This window comes from Sprattus sprattus, assembly GCF_963457725.1.
Source record: "Sprattus sprattus genome assembly, chromosome: 13".
NCBI classification, from domain to species: Eukaryota; Metazoa; Chordata; class Actinopteri; order Clupeiformes; family Clupeidae; genus Sprattus; species Sprattus sprattus.
Window position 1 is genome coordinate 27,625,629 of NC_137911.1, and position 12,025 is coordinate 27,637,653.

The 12,025-nt window shown below is 41.0% G+C and overlaps 1 long non-coding RNA gene across 1 annotated transcript; it reads right to left on the reverse strand.

The window, feature by feature from the left end:
• Positions 1-7,973: 7,973 nt before the first annotated feature.
• On the reverse strand, positions 7,974-11,418 carry LOC308374799. The gene is made up of 3 exons (XR_013968883.1): positions 11,339-11,418; positions 8,284-8,411; positions 7,974-8,168 (listed from the first exon to the last, which is right to left on the reverse strand). It is a non-coding gene; the product is annotated as an uncharacterized lncRNA (long non-coding RNA).
• Between the last annotated feature and the right edge of the window lie 607 nt (positions 11,419-12,025).

The following is a 12,025-nucleotide window of genomic DNA, read 5'->3' on the forward strand; positions in this document are numbered from 1 at the left end:
AATTCATTGACGGGTTAGTTTTTTTTTTAACGTACAGAAGGTCGAGCAACCTTCCATCAGAGCAGCGCGGAGAGTGCCCGTCTGATTCTCCGTCTTCCGCTCGGGAAAGGGAAACGAAGCTGTCACTGATTCTGCTCGCTAACCCCCTTTTTACTTCCCTCGCTGAAGTGATTTGAGAGTGGATTGTGCGCAGAAAGAGAGGGAGAGGTAGGTATAGAGAAAGGGAGGGAGAGAACTTTCCTGTCAGCTTCTTCAAGTGCAAATAGATAGCTCGTTGAATTATTCATAGGCGGCAATTTGCTCCTAGTCACAGAGTCATCAATCACAGGTGTCTGCGGACCCGATAAAACGGCCAGCGGAGCCGCATACATAGGTACTATTACTGGGAGAAATGGTTTGCCATTTAGAAACCTTTCAGAGCCAAGCCTAGCCTAGCACCGGCGTGTGGTGTGCAAACGTCAGTCATGTAGGCAGCCAGCATCTGACCTGGTGCTCGTTAACTGACCAAACTCTGTGCTCTTACTCTCTCTCTCTCTCTCTCTCTCTCTCTCTCTCTCTCTTTCGTTTTTATTATCTTTGACGCATTAAAAAGCACACGCGCATAAACATTTTAACCGCAGGTGCAGCATGGTTCTCTCGTTCAAAACAAAGGTATATTTTCATAAGGAAATCAATGCAAATATTTGCACTTTTTGTCTTTTTTGTTACTGACAGGGATGCTTGGCTGAAAAGACCCTCTTCAGAGGAGCAATTTGATCCATGATTGCATGCATTTACCCGTGTAATTGAAATAATGAGAGATGATTGCTTTGAGCTATTAGTCATAAGTTCCTGATCTTTTTTGTTTAATCCTGGCATCATCTGTCAACGCGCGCGCTGGAGCTTTGGGGAAGATACACGAAGGATATCATTTGCTTCACCTCAGACTGTAATTTTTTATCCCCCTCCCGCTTTTCCCCGCCGCTGATGTTCGCTCCTGGTTCTATAGAACTCTCTCGGGAGAAAAAAAAAAGGAGCTCTCGTGTTGTTTTGATTGGAACAAAGGGAGACGGGAGCACAAATACGCGAGTTGCTTGCAGCCGCTGCGCTGTCAGTCCGTTAGCAAAATAAAAACCTTTACAGACATTTTTTTCACCAGCTATTTGTTTAATGCAAGTACCTAATGCCGCCGCCAGGTTTGTCACGCCCTAACGGGGAAGTGCTCTGCCGCCGAAAGAGATGCGATGCCTTTATGTGTCAGTCTTGACACACTGAGACACACCTTTGTAGCCGTACTCAAACAAATGAACTGGTAATTCCCTATTGTATCAAGGCCAGCTGTCGACTACGATCAAAACAAGCAGGAATATTGAGGTATAAATGAATACAGCAATTAATTACAATCAAAAGGTGTCGTGCTGTTTTCCAAATGTTACTGCGATGCCAATACTTGATTGTAATTTTGAGTGAGGACAAATAGTGCAGGTAGCCTGTAGTAAACACCAGCTAATTACACCCAGAGAAAATGCAGCATTTAGGGGGCAGCACTGTTAAAGGCACCCAGTGCAACTTTCGAGGCTTAAAAATAAACATTCAATTTCTAGTCTTTTTTAAACTTAGTAAGTTTCAATAACTCCATACCATTCCATATCGACATTCAAGGAGCAAAGATGAGACGTCGTTGTGTGGTGAGAACTGATAGAAAATCGATAACAACAACAATCGCCGCCATCTTCTTTATTTTTTGTAACCTACAATAAATACAGCAGGCTTCCAGTCAATGGAAAAATGGCCTCTCCCCACCGGCGATTGTTGTTGTTTACGATTTTCTATCAGTTCTCATCACACAATGACGTCTCATCTTTGCTCCTTGAATGACGATATGTAATGGTATGGAGTTATTGAAACTTACTACGTGTAAAAAAGACTAGAAATTGAATGTTTATTTTTCATTGAATGTTTACATAAAGTTGCACTGGGTGCCTTTAACATTCAGACCGGCTTAATTAAATATGGAGAATACACACACAAGCATAGACACTTAGCAGAAACACATCTTTCTAAAACTGTCTGTATTTACTAAGGTCACTACAGTGGATGCATATGTTTGTATGCATTTGTGTTTGTCAGTATGTGTATATTTGTGTGTGTGTGTGTGTGTGTTTGTGTATGTGTGTATTTGTGTGTCCGGTGTGTTTGTGTATGTGTGTATTTGTGTGTGTGTGTGTGTGTTTGTGTATGTGTACGTATGTGTGTGTGTGTGTGTGTGTGTGTGTGTGTGTGTGTGTGTGTGTGTGTGTAAGCGTGTGCACATCCACAGCACACAGTCCATACTTAGCTTTGTTGCACCATTTTAATGGCTTTGTATTTATGCCCTTAGAATGAACGCCCATGAATAAAGCCCACTTCTGGAAGTTGTAATGCAAGTCCAATTTTTACCATGAAACTACCTTACATTATACCCTCGACTTATAAACTAGATAGCTTGAGATTGTAGGGTTTGTTTGGCAGTGGGTACTGAGTTTGAATAATTCATCAAAATTGTACTGACAACATGATATGATGCAGTGTGAGCCTCAGATGCCGTTAACCAAAATGGCAACGAGCGTTGGACTAATGAAGATCGATCAGATCAATCACGAAGGAAGCAACACTGGGTGGAATCTGTCAGTTCCCCTATCACTTACTGTAATGTCCACAATGTCAATCAGAGAGGGAGTGCTCAACTTCATAAGGCCTACAGGAAAATCACCAGTCTACCTGTGAAAAATGAATCCCTAGTTGCAGGGACGTGCACAGGAATTTTGAAGGGGCCATTGCTCTGCCCTGGAAAAAAGTGGGGAACACGTTCATTTTTGTCACCGCCGCGACCACGCCTCCTCCCCTGGACGCATATTCTGCCTATATCACCTGAAACTCTGAAATTGTCAGGGTCCATCACTAACCGCCAGCACCACACACTCCGCCCCCTGGACGCATATTCCACGATTATTTTATCTAGACCTACATGAAGTTCTGCAGCCGTAATACTATTTAAAAAAAGATATACAGTATATTTCCTTAGTTGACATTCAGCAAGATACACAAAAACACAATTAGTAGAGTGCTCACTGGACAAAGCGGAGGCATCTCATCTCCAAGTCAGCACCATGCACAAGCAGCAGTCTGTTGTTGGTCATTCCGCATGTTGGTCAACAGGCCATGTCTGTTCAAAACAGACAGACAGTCCTTGAGATAGGTCAGTTACAGACAGACAGTCCTTGAGAAAGGTCAGTTACAGACAGACAGTCCTTGAGAAAGGTCAGTTACAGACAGACAGTCCTTGAGAAAGGTCAGTTACAGACAGACACTCCTTGAGAAAGGTCAGTTACAGACAGACAGTCCTTGAGAAAGGTCAGTTACAGATATATTTGAGTGTGGAGTGCATGTTACTGTAATACCATTCTGCCTAAGAAGCTGTCTAGCTTGCAAGACAACTCTCTCACTGAAAAAAAAATCTTCCTCTTCTTTCCACTTCTTTAACAATAATTAATGTTCAAATAAAACACATTATTCTCAAATTTGTACGAAAGCATAGGTTGTTTAAACTGTTTTAGGCATTGGTGTCAAGTTCAAAAGTCTACATTCAAGTTAAGTCTAGGTTTAAGCCATCTTTGATTAGATAGACAGAGCACATTCCTTGAGACCAAGTCTTCAAGTCTTCTGGTCACAGAGCCAGAGAATCCAACTCAAGGCATCGTCACCCTGTCCGACCCCTTGGAGGAGTTCAGCTTGAGCCAAGTGACGGAGCAAGCAGAGAGTGAGGCCCATCCTGGAGTCGCGCTCGCAGGTGATAGTATCAGGAATACACACACACACACACACACACACACACACACACACACACACACACACTCAATCAATATCAGGTGATAGTATCAGGAATTAGGATTTAGTTTATTAAACATATTCCATAGTCAATAATTAGATACACACACACACACTCATCAGATACACACACACATTAGATACACACACGTCATACGTTCAGTAATATAGCCTAAGGACACCATTCCTTTAGTACTTCAGGAAAACACTGATGTCTACGGAAGTGCAAGCAGCCTTTGCTTTCGTGGATGGAATTCCTTCTGTAACTCGCTGACTCACGGAATGTATCTTTCGCGCACATCCTATAGCAGAACTGTGTTTGTGTGTGTGTGTGTGTGTGTGTGTGTGTGTGTGTGTGTGTGTGTGTGTGTGTGTGTGTGTGTGTGTGTGTGTACACATCTATAGCAGAACTGTTATGTGGACCATATAAACAGTCAATGATAAAGAATGATCATATAGTGTAGTGCATTTCCTGCCACAATAGCACAAATGTTGGCCTAGGATATCTATTACTGGACAGAATTACTTTTCTCTGTGAAATTAGTTAATTTTGTCTACACAGTGAGAAGTACATTCAGCCCTTTTGTCCACAAAATGAAAAGCACAACATTCAATTCAGTGTATGACATGAATCATTCGTTTTGTTTTCAGTACACAAAAAATTAGCTCTTTTCAATATTTCATGGACACAATGCATTTGTGTTTTTCGTGGACAAAAGCCTTTTCAGTGTTACATGATTTTGTAAGAAATTAATGCTTTTTTGTAGCATAAAATGCTTTCTGTCTATGAAATACTGTCTGTTAATGGTGTCCATGTGAGATCTTACCTCGTGTCAAAGAAAGACAGTGGCTCATTTTAGTGCTCGGGTCTGCAGTGCAGTTTCACAACGACTGCTTTTGCCAGAGTGTCTGAAGTTGAACTCGGTGGGGTTTTAAACGGGGAGGCCATGAAACCTAGATCAATGTGTGTGTGTGTGTGTGTGTGTGTGTGTGTGTGTGTGTGTGTGTGTGTGTGTGTGTGTGTGTCTGTGAGTGTGTGTGTGTGTGTGTGTGTGTGTGTGTGTGTGTGTGTGTGTGTGTGTGTGCGTGCGTGTGTGCGTGTGTGCGTGTGTGTGTGTGTGTGTGTCTGTGAGTGTGTGTCTGTGAGTGTGTGTGTGTGTGTGTGTGTGTGTGTGTGTGTGTGTGTGTGTGTGTGTGTGTGTGTGTGTGTGTGTGTGTGTGTGTGTCTGTCTGTGTGTGTGTGCAGCGTGTGCGCTGAGCTGTCCACAAACCATCACCTTCACCAAAAAAAGTTAACTCCCGAAACTTCAGCAAAACCACTCTGGGGTTTCAGCACCATAATGCATTTTACATTTGTGAGAGAACACATTTGTGATATCCATAACAGGTAGAGCGGGACACTCTATGGTCACCCGTGTGATTTTATGCGTTCCAGGTGGGCCCTTTGGGGCCTTTTGTTTGGGCGGCAAGGGGCTTTTAAAGACGCTGCAGTCCTTCAGGCAACATTTCAATGTTCAAAGCATTACTTGCTCCGGCTGAGAGGGATCTTGCTGTTATCATATAACACTCTTCTGGGCATAATTAAATAGAAATGCAATGCGCAAGCAATTTGAGGGACCAGGAGGGAGGCTAGTTTCTCTCCCCTCCATTCCCTTTCCAAACAAGTTACAATTTAATTGGACCACATCAATTTATTTCACATTTTCAAAATGTCATGTCTTCGCGAGAACCAAGCCGAATTTGCATCCTGCGCAGAATGTTTTTGCATGAAGGGGGGGAAATAAATATATAAGTCTAAATGCCAGTGTAAATGCCAAGGATTTTCGAAAGCTGCTAAAGTAGTGCTTGTAAAAGCAGTGCCTCCTCTTCCCCCGTACGACTGCCCGCGCAAAGTTTGCCAAATGCTTTCAGCGCAAAGTGGTCGAGTTGGCTTAAAAGGATGGCACACTGTGTCACGCCATTGTTACTGTTTTGACATCTGTTTTCAAACTCAAAGAATTACCCAAGCACCCGACCAAGGCAGCCCACCATTGACACTTAGCCAAAGATGAGGGTGCCACTAATTTGTCTCCTGCAGCACACAAAACAAGTGATCAGATGTAACCTTTCCGTCATTATGGCTTAGGCTTCTTTAGCTGCGCGCGTGCCAGGGCGGTCTTTCGTCCCTTAGCGCCTGGCTAATTAGCTTGTATTTTACCGCAGATACATAAATATGTTAATTCACGTTTGCTTGTGTCGGTGCACTGTGCTGACACGCCACTGCTAAATGGAGATGCCTAATGCTGCTCAGAATTTGACACAGGAGAAACTGCCAGTGCATAAACATGACATGCATGGATGCAGTCAGAATATATCGACCTGTAACTGCGTGTGAATGTGTGTGTGTGTGTGTATGTGTGTGTGCTAACATGGATATGAAGATGTCATACAGACAGCATTGTGAGTGGTTACACAACTGATCACCCACTCACAATGCTGTCTGTATGACATCTTCATATCCATGTTAGCACACACACACACACATACACACACACATTCACACGCAGTTATAGGTCGATATATTCTCACTCTTGTTTATACACATATATTCATATTCCTCTTGCCATGCCTCTCCCTTATCTGGCTCCATAGCCATGCTAAACTACATACTCAGTCAACCTATCGACTATTCAACGGGTCAACTGTTAATACTAACTAATGCTCGTTCTTCTTACTCGCTCTTCTCACTCCCTCACTGCAGCCATTCGCTTTGTCATGCTGGCCTTTGCTGCTAGCCTCTCCTTCTCTCAGTCCAGGCCACACTGCTTTGAAAAGCTCCTGGTCTCTTCACAATACAAACAGTTCTGGGGGGCACGGTGTCACAAGCCGAAAAAGCCCCCCACTTACGGGCTACATTGCCCGAGGGGACACATTTTCAAGTCTGGCCTGATGTCATTCCCGATCCTTTTCCCACCTCTTCTCCGCCTCGCTTCCTGTCATATCTTCAACTGCACTGTAAAAAAAAAAATCGTAAAAAAACGGTTTTTTTCCGGCAGCTGGGGTGCCAGAAAAATACCGTAAAATAACAGAAAATTACTGTACCGTAAAAAAACGGTTTTTTTCCGGCAGCTGGGGTGCCAGAAAAATACCGTAAAATAACAGAAAATTACTGTACCGTAAAAATACGGTTATTTCCCGTAATTAAAATACAGTTTTTAGTTGTAATTTTACCAAGATTTTCCCTTATTTTCAGGTTTTTTAACATTAAATAACAACATTTTCACATTTTAAAACAATTAAATGACCTAGAAAAACGGTAAATAAACGTTGTATTACGAACATTATTCGTAATACAACATTTATTTTCCATTTTTCTAGGTCATTTAATTGTTTTAAAATGTGAAAATGTTGTAATTTAATGTTATTTTACGGTATTTTTTCTGGCGCCCCAGCTGCCAGAAAATTACCGTTTATTATAATTTTTAGTGTATAGTCACTTACCTGATCTTTCAGCCTTCAGAGAATATGCCTCTCTCTATCACTTGTTCACACACTAAATCCATTTATTGGTCTCATAATTACAGAAATGTGCTGTTAAATTAAATTACCCATGAAGATGGTAGATTAACATTGTTATACGGGTAATAATGCTTACATTTACAGAAATGTGCTGTTATTAGTTGGTTTTAATGGCATTATTTGTTTAAAAATCCTGTATATAATTTTTTATGAGATGTAATATAATAGTATACAACAATAATTTGATTAATCTTTAAAAACTAGTTAAAAAAAATGAATATTTAAAGCACTTTCAACTTAAAAAAACTATACTCACCTAATAACACAATAATTATTTTAATTTTAAATGGTTTAAACCAGTTTTTGGCCAGTCGGAAAAGGGGCTTAAATGAATTGTGTTTGAACAAGACTAAGCTGAGAACAACTACAATTTCCCATTCTCTGTATTTTTATTCTGTATATATATATAAAAAAAAACTAACAGGTAACCATACAGCAACTGGTTCTGAAACAAACAAAAACAAATTCAACTGAATTGGAAATGAAAGAAAAAAAGTAAAAAAAAAAAACTAAACAAAAATCCACAGACTCTTGATATCTTCTAATATAATTTCCAACTCGACTGCAAATGTAAATGTTTTTTTTTTCAATAAGGCCCAATACATCAGCCCTTCATCTCCAAGTGGCATAGCAATCTTGTCACTTCTTGCGACGATCAGCTACTGCTGGGCAGCTCCGCTTGGGTGTCCAATGCACACAATGCTAGGCTGGTGGCCTCTCGATGAATCAGGATTCTCAAGCAATGATGAAATGCTCGTTCTAGGCTGTAACACAAAACGTTTGAATTACTACATTATTAAACCAGCATGGGGAGGAGACCACAACACAACATCAGGAGGTTCAGTGATGCAACCAATAAGTCATAAGACACAAACATACTTGCACAAAGTCCATGAGGTAGGAAATGGCTGATTTAACACTGCAGCGACTCCATCCAGCCCCTCGTCCTGATGGCATTGGTGGAAGAAGGTGTATGAGCATCTGAAGTGCTTTGAAGCAAAGCATGTCTACAAGAAAATATTAGAATCCAAATTAGATATCTACCATTACACAAGGTTAAAGTGCATATGACACCTAAAAAAAAAAGGTAAACGGCATATAATTATCAAGACTATACATAAAACATAGTACTTTGAAGTCATGTGTAAACCCGATGATTGAAAAATTAGGTTTGTACACGATTTCAAAGTGTGGTTTTCGCGACGCTCTTCGGCAAGCAGTGCCGGCTTACCTGAAACCTGAAGTCTGTGGCAGAAAATTGCTCAAAATTGCTGAATTCTTCACCCTCCATCGATAGCTGTGTGGTGTGGGAACGAATGAAGTCTACCACCACTGACATCACAGGGTCACCTGGCAGTAGACCTCATTCGTTCCCACGCCACACAACTAGCGATGGAGGTTGAAGAATTCAGCAATTTTGAGCAATTTTCTGCAACAGACTCAAGCAGAGATGAGATTGAGGAAGACTTCGATCCGGATCAGTTTGTAAAGGTGATTGTGAGCATTGAGCCGTATCTGGAAGACGAGCCAGCAGAAGAGCCGAGTTCTGACAGTGATGACATAGAAGTTAGCTAGCCTCGCTGCTAATAAGTATAACGCCCCCCTCATTGAGGCAGATGTACCGTTTGCCTCCAGTCTCTTACAGTACCTTGCGTAAGTATTCACCCCCTTGGATGTTTTACCCTTTTATGGCTTTTATAAATCAGTCATGGTCAATATAAGTTTGCTTTTTGGACAAAAAAAATTCACAAAATAGCTCTCTTTAATGTCAAAGTGAAAATATATTTCTACACAGTTATGTAAATTAAATACAAATATGTAATGAAAATAAGTGCTTGCATAAGTATTCACCCCCTTTATCACCCCCTTTGTATAGACTGACCTATTTCAACAGAGGTCCAGCCAATTGGTGCTAGAAGTCTCACAATTTGTGTAATGGGGGTCAGTGTGCAGTGAATGTGTCTCAAGTGATTGTAGTATAACGACACCTGTGTCTGGAAGGTCCATTCACTGGTCAGTATTCAGTAATCAGTATTACTGGCTATTGTTAAACCATTAAGACCCAAGATCACTCTAAGCAACTCAGAGAAAAGGTTGTTGAAAAGTATAAGTCAGGGGAAGGATACAAAAAAATGTCCAAGGCACTAAACATCCCCTGGAATTCTGTTAAATCCATCATCAAGAAATGGATGGATTGTGGCACATGTGTAAATCTGCCTAGATCAGGCCGTCCTCACAAACTGAGGGGCCGTTCAAGAAGGAGACTAGTAAGATAGGCCACCAATAGACCTATGACTACTCTGAAGAAGTTTCAAGCTTCAGCAGTTGAGATTGGAGAAACTCTGCATACCACCACTGTTGCCTTGGTTCTTCACCAATCTAAGCTTTATGGAAGAGAGCCACTGTTGAAAAAAAGGATCGACTACAGTTCGCCAAAAGGCATGTGGAAGTCTCCATGGTCAAGTGGAAGAAGGTTCTGTGGTTTGATGAGACCAAAGTGGAGCATTTTTTCAACAGTGGCTCTCTTCAATGAAGCTTTGATTGGTGAAGAACCAAGGCAACAGTGGTGGTATGCAGAGTCTCTCCCATACCAGCTGCTGAAGCTTGAAACTTCTTCAGAGTAGTCATAGGTGTCTTGGTGGCCTCTCTTACTAGTTTCCTTCTTGCATGGTCACTCAGTTTGTAAGGACGGCCTGATCTAGGCAGATTTACACATGTGCCATATTCCTTCCATTTCTTCATGATGGATTGAACAGAATTTCAGGGGATGTTAAGTGCCTTGGACATTTTTTTGTATCCTTCCCCTGACCTGTACTTTTCAATAACCTTTTCTCTGAGTTTCTTAGGGTGATCTGTGGTCTTCATGTTGTAACAGTAGCCAGGAATACTGATTACTGAATACTGACCAGTGAATAGACCTTCCAGACACAGGTGTCGTTATACTACAATCACTTGAGACACATTTACTGCACACTGATCCCCATATCACTAATTGTGAGACTTCTAGCACCAATTGGCTGGACCTCTGTTGAATTAGGTCAGTCTATATAAAGGGGGTGATAAAGGGGGTGAATACTTATGCAATCACTTATTTTCATTACATATTTGTATTTAATTTACATGACTGTGTAGAAATATATTTTCACTTTGACATTAAAGAGAGCTATTTTGTGAATTTTTTTGTCCAAAAAGCCAACTTATATTGACCATGACTGATTTATAAAAGCCATAAAAGGGTAAAACATCCAAGGGGGTGAATACTTACGCAAGGTACTGTAGCTCTTTCACAGCTGTTGTTTGTTAGGTCAGCCATTCTAAATACGTGAAATACATTCCCTATTTAATGGAAAGAGAGCAATGCTTCCAGCATTACTTCACAGCAAATTACTTTAGTTGTCATTTCAAGCTTGCTGGAGAAGGCACTCTTGTGCGACACACATTCTGCACCCACTTCTCACGTACTTCCTCGTCTTTTGGAAATTTGAAAAGGCTAAAAGAATGGGAACTGACGTTCGAGCAATATGCTGCAACACACCGTGAAGGCATATTTACAACTGAGAAAATAGCCGGTGGCTCCCTGAGAAAATGTGTTTTCTGTCAGGAAAAATGGCGACCAAGTGCAACAGAGTACCTCCGTTTAAGTAATTTAAGTTTTTTAACGCAGGGTGGTAGTGAGTCGCTTGGGAAGTCGGTAGCTCAGTGGCGCTGCATTCAAATGATGATTTTAACAAGTCAAATGTGTATATTTTTCCTCAACATATATATATCGATTGTGAAATACCACCTTCGTTCTATTTATTAGAAAAAAATAGTATTGAGGTGTCATATGCACTTTAAGTTATCTTGAACAATTAAACTGGCTTCAGTTATTATCCATTGCATAAAAGTTATAAGTGCATTTCCCCCCTATCTTTCTGAATGCGAACCAACATACCATCACTGTTGTTCCTGGTGGTTGAAGGATTTTCCAGATCCTCAGACAACTCCAACGCAGCAACCTTCATTAGCTTAGGGACGATGTTCATCTGCCATTTGCGAAGGAAAAGATCAGCTTTCCCCTCAAACTGGCTATCGAAGTCAAACTAAGATGTACAAAGATAAATATTCCATCCAATTTATTCATTTGAATTTACAGGCTATATTTACTGAGATATGGGGGGGGGGGGGGGGTAAGTGTTCCTTTTCATGGGTTGAAGGTAGAGAGTGGACATGAGGCATCAGTCAATAATACCAAAAATACAATGGCCCTTATTTCTGAAACAATAAACATTTGGTACATCAGTAAAATGTGGGGTGGGAAGGTAACACTTACATATCCCTCATTGTGTTCCTGAATTTTGACACTCAATTTAGGAAACGTGGTGACAACATTCTTGTCAAGACGCACCTTGTCATCACTGGATGGGTAACTGAAAATAACAGACAGCATCAACCAAACCATTTCTAAACACACATTGAAGAGTTCAGAAGTCCACCTGACCTTTTTTGTGGTAAATTGGAAAAAACACAGCTGGCATGATTATCGTATAGTAGGCACTGAGAATATTTCCCTTTATATCATACCTAAATTTTTAAGTTTTTGCACCTGAACTCTTCAATTAGAAACATGTATTGCCATCAG